Here is a 20,782-nt window from a genome sequence, read left to right as displayed (position 1 = left end):
TGGTCTGTTGGAATATTTATGATGTTTTAATGAGTACTTTTACAGTTAAATCTATGCACATACTCCTGAGTCTTTCCTCAAGATAAATTCATAAAGGTAAGACTACAGTTCATACAAAATACATATTTTTAAGGTATTTGATACCTCTTGACAAATCAGGAAATGCCAATTCACGTTACCTAAGTATATGGAGAGTGGCAAGAACATTAACACATCTTTAACAAAATTTCTATTTTGACCTGCAAAGGCAGGGCCCGAATCTGATTCATCTTTTTATTCCCAAGATTATCTACAATAATGTTCTGCACACTGTTAAGTAGCTGTTCACTCCATGAGGGTCTGACTGAATTTTCCAGAGACAAGGATGATCTGATAATTGGGGACTTTCTTTGGTGACCAGAAATATGTAGGCAGTTTTACGAAGCCCTTAACATAGTTTCGTCCTAAGGTTTCATCCCTGAGGGAGGGGGATGAAGGTCAGACACTCCAGAGAAAATATCGGGATAGGAGCTGCAGAGGAGTGGCTCTGCTGAAAGGGCAATGTCTCCCTAAAACAAACTCGTGGATTCCCTATGAGTTTTCTTTTATCAGTCACAAATAGGGAGCCATTTTATGTTTTTGAGATAGTTTAGCAATGGGAAAGTGACAGAAAAGATGTCAGTGATAATTAGAATAATAAAATCACCAGTTGATAATGCATGAGAGCTCCTAATGTGTTAGATACAAATTTTGGGATGAATGAACACATTTTGCTGTTATCAGGTCCTCACGGTGTCTGTATAATGTTAGCCCGAAGCATAATTATGAAGATTGGAAACACGTCTTTTGTGTTCCAGAGTATATTTTTAATTACCTCCTCTGTCACAGGTGGTCCCTTTCTTATTCAGATGTATGCTGGCCTGCCACCCTTTCTCTTTCCTATCCTTTCCATCATGACTTACTCTCAGACAAGCAATTGATGTGATATTCTTTCTTCAGTATACTTCTAAATACTTGAACAGGAAGTTGACAGTGTATATATATATACATGTATACTAAACATGTGTGTGTTTATAAATATAAATGAATTAGATTACTGAGGCATATATATTATTATTATATATGAATTATATATTTTATTATATACACATTAATGTAAACATGTATATGAAGCTATACATATATATATACAAATGTGTGCATGTGTGCATATGTGTGTGTGTGGTTGAAGAAAGACATAAATGAAGAAAGATTTTTCTTTGATTTCACTTTCCTCTCTAAGAGCTTACTTGTTTTATTTTCAGAAATACTTTTTCAATGTCAAATGAAAACTCCGTAACTCATTATAAATGGTCAAATAAAAGATGGTAATAATATTCTGATGCAATAATATGTAAGTTTTACCTATCTTAACACTCTTTAAAATATTTTGAAAAACTAACTAAGGAATTGGCTGGTAAATATATTTTAACATAAAGCAAGAGAGCCATTATCAATGTTTCATATGAACCCACGGGCGAGGAGAACGCTGCACCCCTCTTCACAAGGACTTCTTCAAATATGTCATCTGCCTGGAAGGTCGAACAAAGTCAGTTTCAAAAAATCTTGATCTGATATATGCTTATAAAGAAGAGATGACAGTCCTCAGCAGTCACAGCAGTAACTTAATTTACTTGAGAGAGAGAGATAAATGACAGGTGGAGACAATTTCTGCCAAGCCTTGGAGACCTTGAGACAAAAGTGAAACTCTTCTTTATATAACCAAAGGTCAGATCCTTAGTACTTTTAAGAAGCCCTCCTTGATGGTCTCTTTTCGTTCTTGGTGTCAAAATGAGATTGAATAAGTCTTGGATTTTTTCTCAGTCTTAATGGAATCAGACCCTCAAGTAGATGAGGCCAAAAGAACAAGAAATATGAAACTGTGAATAGTTAGACTCGAATTATGGATTATTTAAAATAAGTTAAATATGTTTGTCTTTATTTTTATTACCCATTTTCAAGATTGGAAAATTTCTATAATCTTTGAAGGTATAATAGATTTGGTCAATTATTATAAAATTATTACTGCATATTATTCATTCTAAACTATGTTATTATTATGTGTCATTGTCTGCAATTATGGATCTTATAATTAAGTAGAATGCAGTAATCATTCAAATAATCTTAAAGACAATTATGCACCGAGGTACCTATTATGAAAGCTAAATACAGGATACTATGGACAACAGAGTGGGAATAGTCGTGCTATTGGTTTCAGGGAAATTATTTTTAAGGAAATGGAACTCAACAAAGAAGGGCAATATAGCTGGAGCGCAGGCAAGAAGAAAAGAGAATGTGTTAGGGCTGGCTTGGCACACACCACAGGCCACGGGAAGATTTTACTTTTTATCTAATGGGAGAAAATGCATTGACTTTTTGGCCATGTTTTAATAACATCTTTATGCATAAAAAAATGAATACTGATAGAGTAACAGTCGCCTTTGAAGCTCAGGAACTTTACAAAAGAAAATGATGCTTTAAGCAAAATGAATAATGTGGATGTTAATTACCGCTAATTAAAAAAAATTTGGTTCTGAATATGTCCAACTCTGCTTATTAAGTTCAAATCTCTATAAGGAATAGTAAGAGAAAAATAAAACCAGAGGTACAAAATCATCACAGGAAATAACCATAAAGGAAGTAGGAGAGTCCAGCAGGAGGTGTCCAGGAGTGACAGTCCTGAGGTATTAATTACCCAGATAAAAGAGATGGTCTTGAGAGCCTCAGTTTGTGCCCATATGATATTGTTATTCAAGTTATTTTCTTTCTTCTGAATTTCCATAGCATATATTTCAAATGTATAAAGTTTCTTTATCCACTTCTCCTTAAAGACCACCACTAAAGCACTGAAATTTTTCTTATTAGGAAGATGTGTGATAGCAGACAAAACTGGAATAACTTCGGCTTCAACAAAATCACTCACATTTAACTCTGCCTGTGCTTTGTCGCGATAGTCCCCTCCTATTATATAGACAATGATATGAATGGCCAGAAATGAACTCTGTGGTTACAGAATTTGGGGAGCCTCTCATTTCTCTTCCACCTTTTGCCCATATTTTCTTTTTCCCATAAATGTTCTGCTCTACTACCAGGTTCATTGCCAGTTACAGAGGTAGATTCCACAGACCAGCGTTTTTATGGCTTTTCAGCAGTGCCATTACAGTTACAAATACATGCTTGCAGGATTATGAAATGGCACTGGTGTGTGGTTACAGTTTTAAGAATGTATGTTCTTAAGAAGTCAGAAAATAGTCATTGCATTTTAATTGTGCACATTAAACATACCTATAATAACAACCTTTTATTGGCCAACTGCCATGTGCCAAGCTCTGGCTTCTATGATTTTATTGAATCTCTGTGATATAATAGTCCCGTTTTATCAACAAAGAAACAAGGGTCAGAGAGTTTATTTCACTTGCCTAAGTAAAGCAGTTATAAAGCCTAGATTCTAACCTAGGTTTGCCTGCTTTCATTGTTCAGTTCATCATATCTTTAAAATTCATTGTGCATTGCATAATTCCTTTGGTTCCACTTTATTTTCCATCAGGCTTATGTCTTTACCTCCCTTGCCATTTCTCACTTTCATTATTGCCTCTATTTTCTGTCTTTGTCTCTGAACACAGGTGTGAATAGATCTCCTAGACTTAGCCATCTGTATTGGGCATGATTTTCATTGTTACGAAAACATTTCCTTAACTCCTTGCACATCCCTAACTAGACTTGGTCATAGAACTACTTATGCCATTAAATAAATTTATCCAAAAATGTGCTTCATGGAACACTAGTCCAATGACGTGTTCCCTGAAAGTGGAATAAGTTTAGAAAATTCTGCTTCTTTTATCTCTTTCTTTATGTTGGGGTACTCCCAAGAAACATTAGCGTATTAAATTTTCATCGACTTTGTACAATAAAGCAATATTTTACCCATCTTGAAAAAAATCTTTAACCACAGGAAGAAATTGTTGATGAAAGGAACTCTTTCGTAGACTTCTATCTTTGCTCCCCTTACTGGTGCTCCCTTGCAATGTGCTCAGGGTTCACCAAGCTCACGTTGCTACATGAGTTGGAGTCTACAAACAGTTATTTAAAAAATATGCACACATATGTATATTCTTATATCTATGATTATACTCATTTTCCATGCATTGCTATGACTCACAAAGGTCCTATATAACCTTGGGAAATTGAACGTATAACATCCATTAGATTTCTACGTGCTCACATCCTATTCGCCTAGCAAATACTGGAATTTTAGATGCAACATATGATCTGTAAGTCATTTTGCCATTGATCTTACGTGACAACAAGTGAAAGCCATAATAATATTTAGCTTTTTATGAGATATTATCCTGATCATGCATGTTTTATAGAAGGGTATAAATTGTCATTTTTGAAAGAAGTATGATATGCCTAGGTTGCTACATATGAAACATGAAAAACTGTGAAAGGAACAAGAGGCAGTTCCATCTCTCAAGCATATTTGATTTCTGTAAATCATTGACATGAGAGTAAATCTGTCCTGGGAGCGTTATCAGAATAATTATTATTTTTATGTTTTTCTTTTGAAAATGGGAAGAAAATTACTAAAATATCAATAAACTACACCAACAGTCTAGGTGTTGATTGATTCAGAAACTGTTTACCTCTTTGCATAATTCTACTATCCAAGTAATTACTGCCTAAATACACACGAACTCAAATCCAAGATCCCACAGAGAGAATTATTGGTTTCCGTGACAAAAAGACAATGTGTAGCAGAGCATGACCAACTAGCTTTACTGCTTCCGGGCGATTGGTAGGGCATGACCATCTCTATGGGGACCTATGCAAAGCATGCACGTAAGTTCTATTGAATTTGTGACCAGTCACCCATAAGAGATAATTAAATATGTCTGAATATAGGGTGACCTGATCGTCCTATCAAACCTGGCTTTAGAGCAAACTGTAATTATGATGGCATTTACTGTACAGAAAGATGAATAAAAATACACTGGAGCGCTTGCTCACAGTGTTTTGGAGAGAAATATAAATAATTGAATCTAGGATGAGAATTAAATTTGCCCAGTCTACGGAAAGGCTCAAGACAAGATGCACTTAGGCAGTAATGTTGTTTAAGTAATTCATCTTTGGAAGTAATGGTCAAAGAGAGATTCTACTTATTCTAAGGGAAAGAAAAAAAGTCATCTTGATGAGTTAAGGTGGTCCTGTAACTGCTTTCAGCCAAATAGTTTTAATCCCATAGAAATGTCCACCAAGGTCTGGAGTAGAGAAACACTGAAGGTATGAGATGCTAGTAGAGACAAGGCCACCTCTCACTATGGTTATAAAGAGGAGATCTCTTTGTGGAATCTTGTCTTGATTTGTGCTGGAGGTTCTGTTATCATATACCATCCGTAGATAAGAACCATGTGGTCAGTGATTGATTTGAGCCAGGGAGCCTAATTTCTGGGCCCATCTTCACATATTTTGATTCAATATGTATTCATTATTCATGTGTATGCACACATATATAAATGTAAAATTTCCTTGTATGATATTGATAGTTTGATGTGGTACCTACTGGGTGATTACTTCAAACAACAGCAAATTTGTCTAATATAAATATATACTATAAAAGTTTCTATTATTTGATCACTGATTTCTGACAAGACTAAAACTGATCTTGTATTATCTTTTAAACTAAGTCAATACTTTATTTTCCTCGCTACATAAATATCAATTCTATTTATTGATCACCCATACCATCATCCAAACAGTATTTTTACTACCTTTTTTCATACATTCATTTAAAAAAAATGTTTACTACGTGCACACAAAATACCATATACTGCTGGGCATTTACCTTAATCAACTCTCCGCCTAATAGGAGACATGAAAATGTTCATAAATATTTATTTTACATTGAGATAAATGACATGAGAAAGTAATGCACATAGTGCTATGGGAGCAAAATAGACGAATGTTTAAATAAGACTGAGTAAAGTTTTCTAGAAAGAAAACCTTAAGCTCTATCCTGAAGAATAGATAGGCGGTAGCTCTAAGGAGAAGTCATCCTAGTGAAAAATTCCCAGGCAGCAGATAGGTTGTGGAAGAAAGGAAGCCTCCAACAGCATGGCTTGTTTGAAAACTGCAAGTACAGCTCTGAGTGGAGCGTGGAGGGAGAAAGACAGAATATTCGCTGTAACGTGATAGCACTATGCCAGTGGCAGGTTGAAATCTGTGAAGTAAAAATACTAGAAAGCATTTCGTTTAGCTTCATTTCAGCCAAATGTTTTTCAGAATTTCAATTTTAATTGAAATTATTAGTCACAGCTAATACATGGAATCATCCTACAAGCCTGAGCCAGGTCTGTGTGTCCACATGCCTTCCCTCTGCAGCACCTTCTCCCTCCATCTGTATTTTCATGACCGAATACGTACGGAGCAGAGATGCGCACAGAGTGCATTGGCTCATTCCACTCTGGTGCTCACTGAATTTTCTGTAGATTTTTTCTGTGATGAACATAGGGCTGAAGATCGGAAGATCATATTTCCAATTCCAGTCATTCAATCACCTGGCTGGGAGACTTTGAGCCCAAGTGTCTTCTTCTTGGCATTATGTAACTATGAGCAGGTGGTTACCAAAGTTGTTTGTTTGCATTGCATTCCTTTATTAAAATAAAATAACACATTGGGACCTAATATGTAAAAAACGTAAGAGCTAAACATCTCTGGTCAAAGCAGCATTGGAAGCTCATAAGCTTTGACCCTCCAAATGAGGGTCATCATCTCTGCCCTATGACGGTCATCAGCTCTGCACTGAACACAGTGTAATTTGAGCCACTTTCTCAGTACCGATAAAGCTCAGAAATACATGGGTAAAAAACCCCTTCAGCCAACTGCTTCCTGGAATGTCCTTTCACCCACAATCTAGAAGCTTCAATTCATTAATGCATGATTCTACATTCTCCATGCGCACAGCCTTCTCTATGGACTGTGACCTACAGCAATGCTCTCTCTGGAAAAGACCTCGGATACCATTGTTGTACCTCTGTTTTGTAATGAAGGGAAGTAACGTAACCAAGTTTATAAAAGTGATTTTAACACCTTTTCTTTCCACTTGAGAGTGTCCACATACTAGAAAGGTCAACACGCAGGATCCCGGTGGAAGAGCAATCATGCCTGTAATGTTTCTCTGACTTTTTTATCTCTCCTTCAAGCTCTCTCCTGTTTCCCCCGACTCGTCAATATCTGACGTCAGGCCCATCACAGACGGCACATCCTATGGATAAGTTTCCACGGTTTCTTCCACTTGAAACTGATCATTTCCGACTTCATTAATTATCAAAATCTTTAGCTAAGTGAACGAAAATTGCTTATCTTCCACATCTTTATCAACACTGTATTCTAAGAATATTTAATATTAGTTGATCTTAAGTATGGAATATTATTTCAATGCTTCTTTAATTTGCTTTCACATATGACTACTAAAAATGAACAAATTTTCTTATATTTATTGAGCACTTAGATTTTCTCTTTTGTAATTGACTACCCATGTTCTTGGGCTGATTCCTCAATACTTTGTAGGGGTTTTCTTTTTTAAATATAAATTTTGGATATTCGGTCTTTGTTATTCATTTTCATTGTGGCATTGTTTTTCTTCATGTTTGTGTCTATATTATATTTTAAGAAGGCAAGTTAGTAATTTTAATATGGTTAGATTATTTTCTTGTAATGTCTCTTAAAAGTTATGCTTACTTTTCCAATTTTGGTATTGAGTACTCTATCATATGCCATCTGTTTATTGATGTAAATTCTGTCATTTATCACATAGTATTGTCTGTTTATGTGTTTTTGTTATGTTCATTTGTCTATTAGTGTATCTAAGTGCTGTATCGCCCAGGGTTTGTTACTAATGATTTACTATAAATCTTGATATCTGATAAGGAACTCTCCCTGTCTCTTTTGGCTTTCATGAAAAACCCTGACTGGATTTTAATTGAAATTGCGTAGAATCCTAGATCAATTTTTGAAAGAATTATTATCTTTTAGATACTGTATCTTCCTATCCATGAGCATGTAGCATCTACTTATTCACTAGCCTTTTTATGTTTTTGTTTTGTTTTTTAATAATGCTTTGAAATTTTTACCAGAAAGTCCAGAGATATTATTTTAAAAAAAATTATTTCTAGGTAACATAGAGTTATTGTTGCTATTGAAAAAGGTACTTTTATTTTTTTGTTTGTTGTTAGTGCCAGCAAGTCGATTCTGACTCCTAGTGACCATGTGCACAGCAGAGCAGAACGCTGCCCTGTCTTTTGCGCCATCCTCTCATCTTCGGGCCCTGTATCAGACAGTGCCCTGCTGCTATTCCCAGGGTTTCATGGCCAACTTTTTCGGAAGTGGACGGCCAGGTCCTTCTTCCCAGCCTGTCTAGTCTGGAAGCTCTGCTGAAGCCTGTCCGCCATGGGTGACCCTGCTTGGATTTGAAATCCCAGTGGCACAGCTTTCAGCATCACAGCAACACACAACCACCACAGTGTGACGCCCCACAGGTAACTGATGTGGATCCCTGACCAGGAAATGAACCTGGGCCCTGGAGATGAGAGCACCAAGTCTTAACCACTAGACTACCAGGGCTGGCTATTTTTTGTTTTCTAGTATAACAAAATTTTTACAGTAATTTATAAAATCATATAGTATTTTATCTGCTTTTGTGTTTGAATGTTAGCAGATTTCCAGTGTTGATCCATACCTAAGTAATATATTTTGTTTTCATTATTGTTTATTTAAGATTTAAAAAATCTAAGAGAGAATGATTTCATCACCCCAGAAGATTCTTTCATGCTGTCAGTAAACAGCAGAGCTAACTATTATAACTACCGTACCGATTTTTACTATCACGTATTGGTTTTGCTGTGGTTGAAATTCAAATTAAAATATGAATACTCTATATATTCTTTTCTATCTTCCTCTTTTTGTTCAGCATGATACTTTTGGGATTCATCCATGTTATATATCTGTTGACTGATCTTTTATTTATTACTGTGTAGTAGAATGCCATTATGAATATATTATAAATTGTCTATCCTTTTCTTGGTGCATTTGGGTTCTTTCCAGATTTTATCTATATGAATAAACTTGCTATAAATATTTGTGCAAATATCTTTTGCTGGATTTGTGCACTAATTTTTCATAGGAGTGGTATGAATCATAGGGGATATGTATGTTTAGCTTTAGTAGATACTCCTAAGCATTTTTTTCAAAATCGATCAAGTTGATAATTTCATCAGCAATGTATGAAGATTCTAGTAGCACTACTTTCTCATCAATACATCATCTTGTCAGTTTTTTCTTAACTTTAGCCATTCTGGGGTGTGTTCTGTAATCTCCTTGTAATTTTAATCTTTCTCTCCTTGATGATTAATGACGTTGAATATCTTTTCAGGTGATATCGATCATTTAGATACACTCACTTGTAAAGTGCTTTTATGAAACTGCTCCATTTCTTAATTGTGTTCTTTGCCTTTTCTGCTACTTTCTAGGATTCTTCATATATTCTGGATACAGATCACTTTCAGATGTTTATATCTAGAATGTCTTCTGCCTTTCTGCGACTCGCCGATTTACTTTAAGGCTGATTTCTTTTGATGAGCAGAAGTTCCGTATTTTAATGAATGTACTATATGAATTACTTTCCTTTATGATTCATGTTTTATGTTTATTAATATTTAAAAAATATTTTGCTACTCCAAGCTCATCAAGATGTTCCCCTCAGTGTTGTTTTTTTATAGAATGTTGATTGTTTTAGTTTTATTATTAATCTGGTTAACCTGATAAAATCTGTAACCAACTTCAAGTTAATTTTTCCATATGGCATAAGATAGGATTAGGGTTCATTTATTTTTTCCCATATGGATATCCAATTGCTCCAGCACCACTCATAGGAAAAACTAAACACTTTTTGCATAATAAGTTTTGGTGACAACTTTGTCATCAGTCAAGAGTCTGTAAACATGTGGAGCTGTTCTGGACTTTAAATTCTGTTCCACGATCTACATGCCTATGGATGGGATAGTATTGTTGCTGTAGTGTTACGGTTACCTTGTCATTTTAGGTGATTTGCACAGTTTTTCTTGTTTCATGTGTTGGGAGCTTCCTTTTTGTCTGATATGTGTATTTTAAAGTACTAAATTTGTCCCTCAGAATTGCTTTATCTATATCCCACAAATTTTGTTATACTATAATTTCATAATTTTCATCTCAACATATTTTCTAATATTCATTGGAATTTTACTTTGTCCTGTGGATTATTTAGTAGTTAGTTGCTTTGTTAACAAATACTTGGGGGTTTTCTAATCATCTATCATTATTGAGTGTTAAGTTATTTGTAGAAATGGTTAGAGAATATATACTTCATTATTTCTTAACTAAAATTTATTGAAAATTGCTTTATGGCCTATAATATACATTATTGTGCTAGACATGTTGGGATCATATAAAAAGAATGTGTATTTTACAGTTATTTGTTTGGCATTCCCTATATAGCAAGTAAATAAATTTGCTTAGCAATGTTGTCAAAATCTTTTAAATTCTTACTTTTCTCCCCCTACCAAAAGAAGCATGTTAAAAATCTCTAGCATGATTTTTATTTTGTGTCTTTCTCTCTTTATTTCTGTTAATTTTTACTTTATATAATTTGAAGCTATGTTATGTGCCTCAAAATTTAAGATGGTCATATCATTCTGTTGACTATTTTATCATTGTAAAACATTCTGCTTTATCATTCATAATACTTCTTGCCTTAAACCTTACCTGAAATTAAGAGAGGCACTCCGGTTTATTTTTGGTATATATTTTTCCACTGTTGTACTTTCTTTGGTCATTTTTGGGTTTGTATTTAAAATGGGTTTTGGGGGACTCCTCATATTTTGGCCGTGTCTTAAAGTTTACTTGATTCAGTATTAACACAATCACACTATCTTCTCTTGGGTTAGTTTTTTCATGGTGTTTTTTCAATTATTTTACTTTCAACCTATCATTTTAAAGTTGTTTCTTAGAAACAGCATATAATTAGATTTCTTTCTCTCTCTCTCTCTGTCTACCTTATCTTCGTCTTTTAATTGGAACATTTGGTCCATTCATATTTCAGGTTATTATTGCTATAGTTGGGTTTAAGTTTACCACCTTGCTATTTGTTTCCTATTTGTCACATCTGTTCCTCATTCCTTGATTCCTTATTTCCTGTATTCTTTTATATTAATCAAATTTTTTCTTAGTGTTCTGTTTGACCATCTCTATTAGCATTTTGGTAATATATTTTTTCTATCTCTAACTAGTGCTTTCTCCTATTATTTTAAAATTTGTTAAATTATTGCTGACTTATCTTAAACTAGTACTTTTGTCTCATCCCAAACAATACAAGAAACTTGCAATAATGTAAATTCCTGTATCCTTTTAGTTTTTTTCTCCCAACTGTTGTTGCATATTTTACTTCTGCATGTGTTAGAAACCTCTCCGATATTGTCATTATGGTTGCTTTGTGCATTCGATTGCCTTTTATTTTTATTCACTTATTGCCCTTTCTTGAGGTGTTCCTTTCTTCTTGCACTGTGGACTCAAGTCCAGAATTAGTTTTCCTCAGCATAGTGAAATACTTTCAGTATTTCTTGTAGTTCAATTTGCTGGCAAAAAGTTTTCTCAGCTTTGTTTTCTTGAGAATATCTTTGTTCAACTCCATCTTTGAAAGAAATATTTTAACTGTGTAATATGTTGGCAGGTTATTTCCTTAATTTTGTATGTTCAATGTGTTACATTGTTGTATATATAGTACGTAAGAAACTATTTCATTTAGAAAATTATATCCCCATATATTTTTCAATACATGTCATTTTATATATGTAGTATAACTTCCAAATTCAATTAAATTTGATTGGCAGTAATCTGAAGAAAGATAAAACTGAAAAACTGAAGGAAAGACTTATTCAATATTTAAAATATATATTAAAGATTGCAACATTTCTTAAAATAAACTTCTAAAAACATCGTTTAGCAATCTTTGTTGAAAAGAATTTCCTTTAGGGCCAGCAGGATCATATCATAAGCAAGCTGTAGAACAAGCAGGCAATTGAAATGGTTTTGGAAATTCACTCTACAATTATCCTAAAGAAATGTAAGCCAGACCCTGTTCATTTCCTCTCTAAACATATAATTTAATAATTTTGTAAATTATAGCATGTCATCATAAAAATAACAAACGCATTATCTGAATATTATGAGTGAACAAAATTTGAAGTGGGATAACAATTAAGAACCAGACATAAATTCCTTTTCAGACACATTCACATGTGGTCATGATTTATTTCCATCTTTACTGACTGTGTTTATGTTCTCTGGTCAAGTCTTCCTCTTTGACTATGGAAATGATGGCAGATATTGCTGCAGAAATTTATGGCAAATAAAGGATGGTTTAACTTAATGTCATTTTAATCGAAGACACAATTTATGTTTAATGGAATTAAACTTTTACACTCACCCATACAAAAATATTTTGTTTAAAAGTGAGGATAATGTAAAGTGTACAACCAGGAATTTCTAAAATATTTTTTAGCAGAGTTTAAATAATAATATTCTTTATTAAATGTGTTTTGAATTATTCATTTGAATTATTCGTTCTGTATTTTTTCTGGAGTTGGGGAAAGTGGGCATGGGAATCAACGTTAAGAAAAGTCAATATTAACTAAAAGTCATTGAAAGAGGCATAAACGTAAAGACAGAATTTCAAAGCAGGTCTCTGTTCTAACTGTTCTATGCTGTCCCCAGTGCTAATTCCTATAGTTTGCCGCTGTTGTCTGGTTTCTTTTGTTTTTATCAATTACCATATTTCACACTTCAAGGGATCTTTTTCTTTTTTTCCCTTTCCTTGATGAGCATCTGTTTGGGTAATCCCTCTCCCATCCAAATTCCTCATTGAATTTTCTTAATTCTCAGGATAAAATTCTATCTCCTTTGTGATCCTCTCTACCAGATTTTTCATTTCTCATTCTCATACCATGCTGCCTTGACACCACGACTTCCTTTCTTCTTTAGCTAATGACAGCTCATCCTTCAAGATCCAATCACAAACCCCCCTCTTCTGTCTCTCTGACACTCTTGCTGGCTGACATTCATTGTGCCCTGTGTACCCTTTTCACAGCTCTGTCACAGTGCTGGGCAACAGTATGAAGACTTCTAATATCTGTCTGTCTTCCACTTACTATGTGAGCAGTTTTAGTCCAGGAATTGTGCTTATTTAGTGCAGCAATTGTGAGATATGTGTGTGTGTATATATATATACACATACATGTACACACATATATACATATATACGTAGCTTTTAGGGCATTACTAGTGGGTTCCTTAGTTTTATTTTTCTTGAAATAATAGCTTTATTAACATACAATTCGCATGCCACAAAATTCAAACATTTAAAAGGTAAACCTCCATGGTTTTCAGTATATTTACAGATTATAAAACCATCACCACTATCTAATTACAGAACATAATCATCGCCCCAAAAGAAACCCTATACCCACTAGAGTTCACCACCTATTTCTCCTTTCCTCCAGCCCCAGCAATGACTCATCTACTTTCTGTTTTCCATGTATTTGTCTCCTCTGGATGTTTAATATAAATCGAATCATACAGCATGTGGTCTTTTGTGACAAGCGTCTTTCAGGTAGCATTAGGTTTTCAGAGTTCCTCCATTCTGTGACATGAATCAGTGTGCCATTCCTTTTTGTTGCCAAATAATGTTTCTTTATAAGGATATACACGTGTTGTTTATCCACTCATGAGTTGATGGGCATTTGTGTTGTTTCCATTTTTTGTCTGTTGTGAATGGTCCCACTGCAGACATTTCTGTAGAAGTTTTTCTTGTAGATATATTTTTTTCATTTCTCTTGGGCAGATGCCTAGGAGTGTTATTGCTGAGACATAGTAACTCTAGGCTTATCATTTTGAGGAAAAGCCCAATTGTTTTCCCAAGTGGGTGCACCATTTTACAATCCCATCAACTATGTCTAAGAGTTTCAATTACTCCCCAGACTCAACCAAACTTTCTATTTTCTATATTTGTTTTTTTAAAAAAAAACTTAACCAGCTTAGTGGGTGTGAAGTGGTATCCCTTTGTGGTTTTGATTTGCTTTTCCCTAATGTCTAATGACGTTGAGCATATTTTCATGTGTTTATGGTCAATTTGTGTGCTTTCTTTGAAGAAATGTCTATTCACAACTTTTGCTGGTTTTAAAATTATTTTTCTTTGTATTGTTGAATGGTTGGTGTTCTTTAAATATTCTAGACACAAATTTCTTCCCAAATATAAGATTTGCAAATATTTTATCCCATTCCTGTGTTGACTTTGCACTGTCTTAAGGGTATCTTTTGAGGTGCAAAATTTTAAATTTTGATGAAGTAGGAGTTATCTATTTTCTTTTATCACTTGTGTTTTTGGTGTCATATCTAAGACATTTCCTAACCTAAGATCACAAATATTTACTCCTGTTTTCTCCTAAGAGTTTTATAGTTTTCGCACTTACATTTAGGTCTTTGATCCATTTTGAATTTTTGTGTGTGTTGTATGAGGTAGGGGTCCACTTCTTTCTCACGCAGGTATCCAGATATTAAGCACCATTTTGTTTTTCTCCCCAAAGCCCCACTACGTAGTTGTAAATCCTAGTTTTAAGTCATTTTATTTCTTCTCTGTGGGATGCTGCCTCAGCATGGCTTGATGACCCATATGTAGGTCTATGCCCAGGATCTGAACTGGCTAAACCTGGGCCGCTGAAGCACAACACATGAATTTAACCATTTGGTCAGGAGGCTGGCCCCTCAAGCGCTATTTTCTTTTTGGTAGGAAGATTAGCCCTGAGCTAACAACTGCCATCAATCCTCCTCTTTTTGCTCAGGAAGATTTGCCCTGAGCTAACATCCATGCCCATCTTCCTCTACTTTACATGTGGGATGCCCGCCACAGCATGGCTTGATAAGCAGTGTGTAGCTCCACTCCTGGGATCTGAACCAGAGAACCTCAGGCCACAGAAGCAGAGCACACGAACTTAGCTGCTATGTCACCGGGCCAGCCCCACAAGCACCATTTTGGAAAAGACTATTTTTTCCACCATAGAATTGCCTTGCCCTCTTTATGGATGATCAATTGATGATACACATAGTAGTTTAGTTAGGACTCTCAATTCTACATGTTATTAGTATTCTCATTTCCCTATGCTAGGATCAGACTGTCTTGATTACTGTAAATAGTAACTAAATTTTGAATCTAAGTAGGCAAATTATGAAATAGGAAAGTATGAGCTCCAAATTTGTTCTTGTGGAAAATTGTTCTGGCTGTTCTGGCTCCCTTGCATTTCCAGAGGAATTTCAGGATCATCTTTTCAATTACCACAAAGTGAAAGGTGGAGTTTTAATAGAGATTGAGTGGAGCCTGTAGACCAACTTCAGAAGAATTGCCACCTTGACAGTAAACCTTCTGATCCATAAACATGGAAAGTCTTATGATTTATTTAATCTCCACTGGTACCATAAAACTGTGTTTTTTAGTTTTCAAATTAAAAAAGTTGCACTTATTTGTTAAATTTATTCCTAATTATTTTATTGTTTTAGATGTTATTTTAAATGGAATTGTTTTACCTTCATTTTCAAATTATTATATGTGGGTGTGTATAAATACCATTTATTTTTGCATATTGATCTTGTATCTTGTAACCTTGCAGAACTTGTTTATTACATCTAGAAGATTCTTTTTGGGATTCCTTTGGATTTTCTATACACGAGATGATATCCTTAATGGAGAGAGAGTTTTAATTTTTCCTTTCATCCGAGTACTTTATATTTCTTGTTTTTGCCTAATTCCTTTGCCCAACCTCCAGTTCAGTGTTGAATAGCAATGGCAAGAAGGCCTGCATCTTTGTCGTCTTCCTGATCTTGTACATCGTTAAGTATCATTTTAGCTGTGGGTTGTTTATTTGTTTGTTTTTGTAGATTTTCATTATCAAGTTGAGGAAGTTCTTTTCTATTCTTAATTTTTTAAGTGTGTTTATCTTGAAAGAGTGTTACTTTTCTCTAATAGTTTTTCTTCATCTTTTGAGATGATTATGTGCTTTTTCTGCTTTATTCTATTTTTATGGTGTAGTACATTGATTGATTTGGGGATGTTAAACCAACTTTTATTCCTGAGATAAATCACACTTGGTAAGGTTATATAATCATTTTTATATTTTGTTCGGGTTTTTTTTCTAGTTGTGCTATATTTTTTTAAATTTCTAATCTAAGCTCATAAGGAATATTGGTCTGCAGTTTAGTTTACTTTTGTTTTATTTTTGTGATGTCTTGTCTTATTTTAATATCAAAGTAATAATGACCTCACACAGGGAGTTAGGAAGTATTTCCACCTCTTTGATATTTTTGGATAATTTGTGAAAAATTGATGTTAATTCTTTCTTAAATTTTGATAAAATTCATCAGTTCAGCTGCTTTTAATAAGCACAGATGAGTAAACAAACAAACAAACAAAGCTCTTAATCTCTGGAGCATGCTGTAGCCCAGTCAATTCTATCACCATGTTCAACACCTTCAATTACAAGTGAAGTGACAGATTTTGAGGTCAGATTGTCCTCACTATGCTCCTGGCAAGAGAATGCCAGAAAAATTACTCTCGCGTGGGTAGGTCAGAACAGTTTCATGCTCCTGTGCTGCTAACATGAGCCATTGTGCCCTTAGACATCTTGAGACCCTGGGGCATCACTGGGGCTCGTAGTTGCTAAAGCTGAGACAAAGTTTTAGTATGAGTATTGGAGACTGATCGTGCTATAAAGATGACCCACCAGGAATGTGGATAGCTACATAAATTACCATGTGCACAAAAGCATATTGCATCTGGTCTGCTCTATGACTACAATGCACACATGGGTGGAAGAGTTTCTAGGGCCGTGTCAAAGGGAAACCTGGTTTTGTTTTTATTAGGAAGTAGATGTATTATTCAAGGATGAAACATATTAGGGGGTCTGATTAATGAAGTTGCAAATCCAAAGAATCACTTGGCTGGAGAAGACATTGTAACTGTAAGGTGAAGGAGGTCAGGAACGTGATGGGCAGGAATGTGTTGAAGTACAGATGGATGGCAGTATGATTAGGAAATCGTGTGTTGAATATTTTGTAACAAACAAAAATATTTTCCCAAGTAATATTGTTGGAGAAATTTGGTAATGAAGAAACATCTGTCTGGGTAGAGCAGGGACAATGTATAGGCAGTTCAAGCTGGTGGGTTGGACACCTCCCACTGGCGTCACTTGGAAGGACGACAGTGCTGTATTTTGGTCCTAAAGATGTCCATCTGCAAATAGGCATGAACCGTGTGCCAAAAGAAGGTGCTCTGGATCTAGTTGGGAAAATAATACTGATAATAACTAAGGCATTGGTTTAATTATCTATCACTGCATAAGAAATTGCCCCCAAAACTTAGTTGCTTAAAACAATAAACTTTCAGTGTCTCAGATTACCTATCAATCAGGAGTTCAAAACCAGCTTGACTGGGTGTATGCATGGCTCCCTCCCATCCCACTATTGACAGGACACTTCACTTCCTTATTGGACGCTGACAGGAGGCCTTAGTTCCTTGCCATTTGGGTCCCTCTATAGGGCTGCCTGAGTGTCCTCATTACACAGCAGCTGGCTTCCCTCAGAGCATGTGATCCAACAGAGACAGAGATGAAAACTAGAATGCCTCTAATGACCTAGCCTAAGAAACCAGAATTTGTCATTTCTACAATTCTGTTCATTAGAAGCAAGTCACTACATCTGGCCATACTCAAGGGTAGGGGAATTAGGCTCCACTCAATTGTCAAAGGATCATCAAATAATTTGAGTACCTGCTTTTAAACCACTACACCTATATTAAGCACCTACTATGGGTGAGGCACAGTTCTAAGCATTTTACCCTATAGTAACTCATTTAATCTTTACAAAATCCTATTATTAGATGTTAACACCACTTTAACTTTACATATAAGGAAGTTATCCTTTGAGAATATACGTTAATTTTGAACGTCACACAATAACACCAGCATTGTTACCCCAGACAATCTGGCACCTGAATCCATGTGTTAATACGACACTATTCAGTCTCTCCAAGATAGCATGACCAAGTTTACCTTCCAAAGTAAGAAAACTATTGAGAATGTCTGTGTAGGGGCCAGCCTGGTGGCATAGTGGTTAAGTTCACACGTCCTGGTTTGGGAGCCCGGGGTTTGTGAGTTTGGATGCCAGGTGCAGACCTATGCATCACTCATCAATCCATGCTGTGGTGGCATCCCACATACAAAATAGAAGAAGATGGGCACAGATGTTAGCTCAGGGCCAATCTTCCTCAGCAAAAAGAGGAAGGTTAGCAACAGATGTTAGCTCAGGGCTAATCTTCTTCACCAAACAAAAAAAGTGTGCATAGATTGTCTACACACAGTGAGACATGAGATGTCAGGGAAAGGAAGGCTGCAGCTTCACTTGCATGCTACAAACTTGATTTTCATTGGTCAACAATGAGACAGATCTGAATCTGACTCTGGCTTCAAGCCTTTGGGACCTAGAGCTGAGTAAAACTGGGATTTGCACGGATTATCAATCATTCTCTTATTTGCCATATGTACCAGCAAGTAGTACCAGTGATTTAAGAGGCAATGGGAGACAATTTTGTCTCATTTGTAAATGAAAGAGTGTACAAGCCAAGGTCTTCAGGACGTGAAGAAATCTGAAAACACTATTTCTACATAATAGATAATAGAATTTCAAAGCATACAAATCTGTGGTCGGAATATGAGCCTCTTAGAAATTTCCTTGTTTGGGGTTTGACTGTCAGCTCAGATTTGTAAAGCATTCTTCTCTGATGACATGCTTTTCACTGCGAATTTTTCTATTCATTCAAACTCTTTTGGTTGTAGAATTGAAATGAGCCTCTATTATGAAAATGAAGTGTCATAATTTTTAATCAGTATGGATCACCTCTGGGGCTGTTCTCATGAATGACCATGAAAGGGAGAGGAGGATAACGAAAGAGCAATCATAAAAATCCTGATAACATCTTAAGGGCTGCAGTTTAAGCTTTGAATAGTCACAATAACCTTTTGACACTTGTCATTCCATATTCCAAAAGCATTTGCCTTTGCGAGAGAAGTCAAACTTGCAGCTTTGGTGGTTGGGATAATGGCACATCAGTAATCAATTAGTTCTACTTATTAATCCTCATTAGGCTTTCCATAATCTATTGACTGTGGTAATAATAAAAAAGTAATAATAATAACAGAAGATAGCAAAACTTTTACATCATCAATGGGGTGAGGCATAAAGATATTATCTGTTACTTAGCACTATATTTCATTCATAATAAATTGAGAAAATTATTTTATTTTTATGAAAAAAGGAACAGAGAACAGTGAAATTAGTGGTGTAAAAGTATGGACTTTAGAGTCACAAGAACGCAGGATAAAATCGCAGTACCATAGCTCTATAATTTTGAAATTTCATCAACCATATCAAACTGATTCTGAATAAACTATACTTTTGTTTTATTTATTTTTTTTTTTGACAAAGACTGGCCCTGAGCTAACATCCATGTCCATCTTCCTCTACATTATATGTAGGATGCCTGCCACACCATGGCTTGACAAGTGTTGCATAGGTCCACATCCAGGATCCGAACCAGCAAACCCTGGGCCACTAAAGCAGAACGTGTGAACTTAACTGCTGCACCACTGGGCTGGCCCCTAAGTTGTAGTTTTAAAATGCCTCCTTCACAGCTTTCTCATGAGGATTAAATGACAAATTTCACAAAACCTGTTTAGAAAAGGACTTGGTATGGTATTTACGCTAGATAGCAACTATTAACGCCATTGTCACTGGCCAGATAACTTTAATGAAAAAGTCACATTTACTATCGAGCGTATTTGAAATAACAAAAATGATGATGTTTCATCTTAAGGGAGTGTAAGATTAAAAAGTATTAACTTGTGTAGTTAGAAATGTCTTGACACAGAACATTCAACACATGGTAGACAGTATTATAATCAAAAGCAATATCATTGACAAATCCAGAGATAATGCCTATTATATTTTTTCCCTCATATACATGTACATACATAAAGATTCTGAATAACTTAAGTCAAATTTCTGTTACTATATGCAGTTTTTAAGTGTTCATTTTTATGTGTAATGTGAGAATTTTACCATATCATTAAATTTCCTTTATGTGTATATCTCGTAAGTTTTACATAATATCCTATTTGAAATATGCATCATGATTTACTTTAAGTTTTACAATGCAAATGGCTTTAAAGAGTTTTTGGACAAAGCGAGTACTCAAAAATTAGCAGACATATATAGAAAATTTTAAATGAGCATTTAGAAAAAAAGCAAGTATGGCAGTTAGCGCATCAAACTGAAAGGGGATCAAATAGACAAAAAGGAAACTAATTTTTTTAATAGGAAATGTAAGGAAAAGCTATTAAAAAATCTGACTACTGAATTTGCAAAACCAGGATAAAGCACAGTATAAGAATGCAATATTATAATCCAATATTCCTTATTAATATCAACAATAAAATCCTATATGAAATATTAATAAAAACAATGCAGTAACATAACAAATAATAATATACTATAGTCAAGTAGAATTTGCAGCTGTGATTCAACAATTGTTAAACATCTAAAATCTGTATATATTTTTCAGTTTGTTATCTGGTCA

At 34.9% G+C, this 20,782-nt stretch overlaps 1 long non-coding RNA gene across 1 annotated transcript in view; it reads left to right on the top strand.

Moving 5' to 3' along the window:
- Positions 1 to 7,038: 7,038 nt before the first annotated feature.
- The window catches only part of LOC102149474 (uncharacterized), a 35,809-nt gene continuing 22,065 nt past the window's right edge, over positions 7,039 to 20,782 (top strand). The window contains exon 1 of the long non-coding RNA XR_289384.4: positions 7,039 to 7,181. This is a non-coding gene — a long non-coding RNA (uncharacterized lncRNA). The remainder of the gene's footprint in view (positions 7,182 to 20,782) is intronic.

This window comes from Equus caballus, chromosome 23 (assembly GCF_041296265.1).
Source record: "Equus caballus isolate H_3958 breed thoroughbred chromosome 23, TB-T2T, whole genome shotgun sequence".
Taxonomy (NCBI): Eukaryota; Metazoa; Chordata; class Mammalia; order Perissodactyla; family Equidae; genus Equus; species Equus caballus.
Note: the sequence above shows the minus strand (reverse complement) of the source record. Positions and strands in the feature narration are given on the sequence as shown.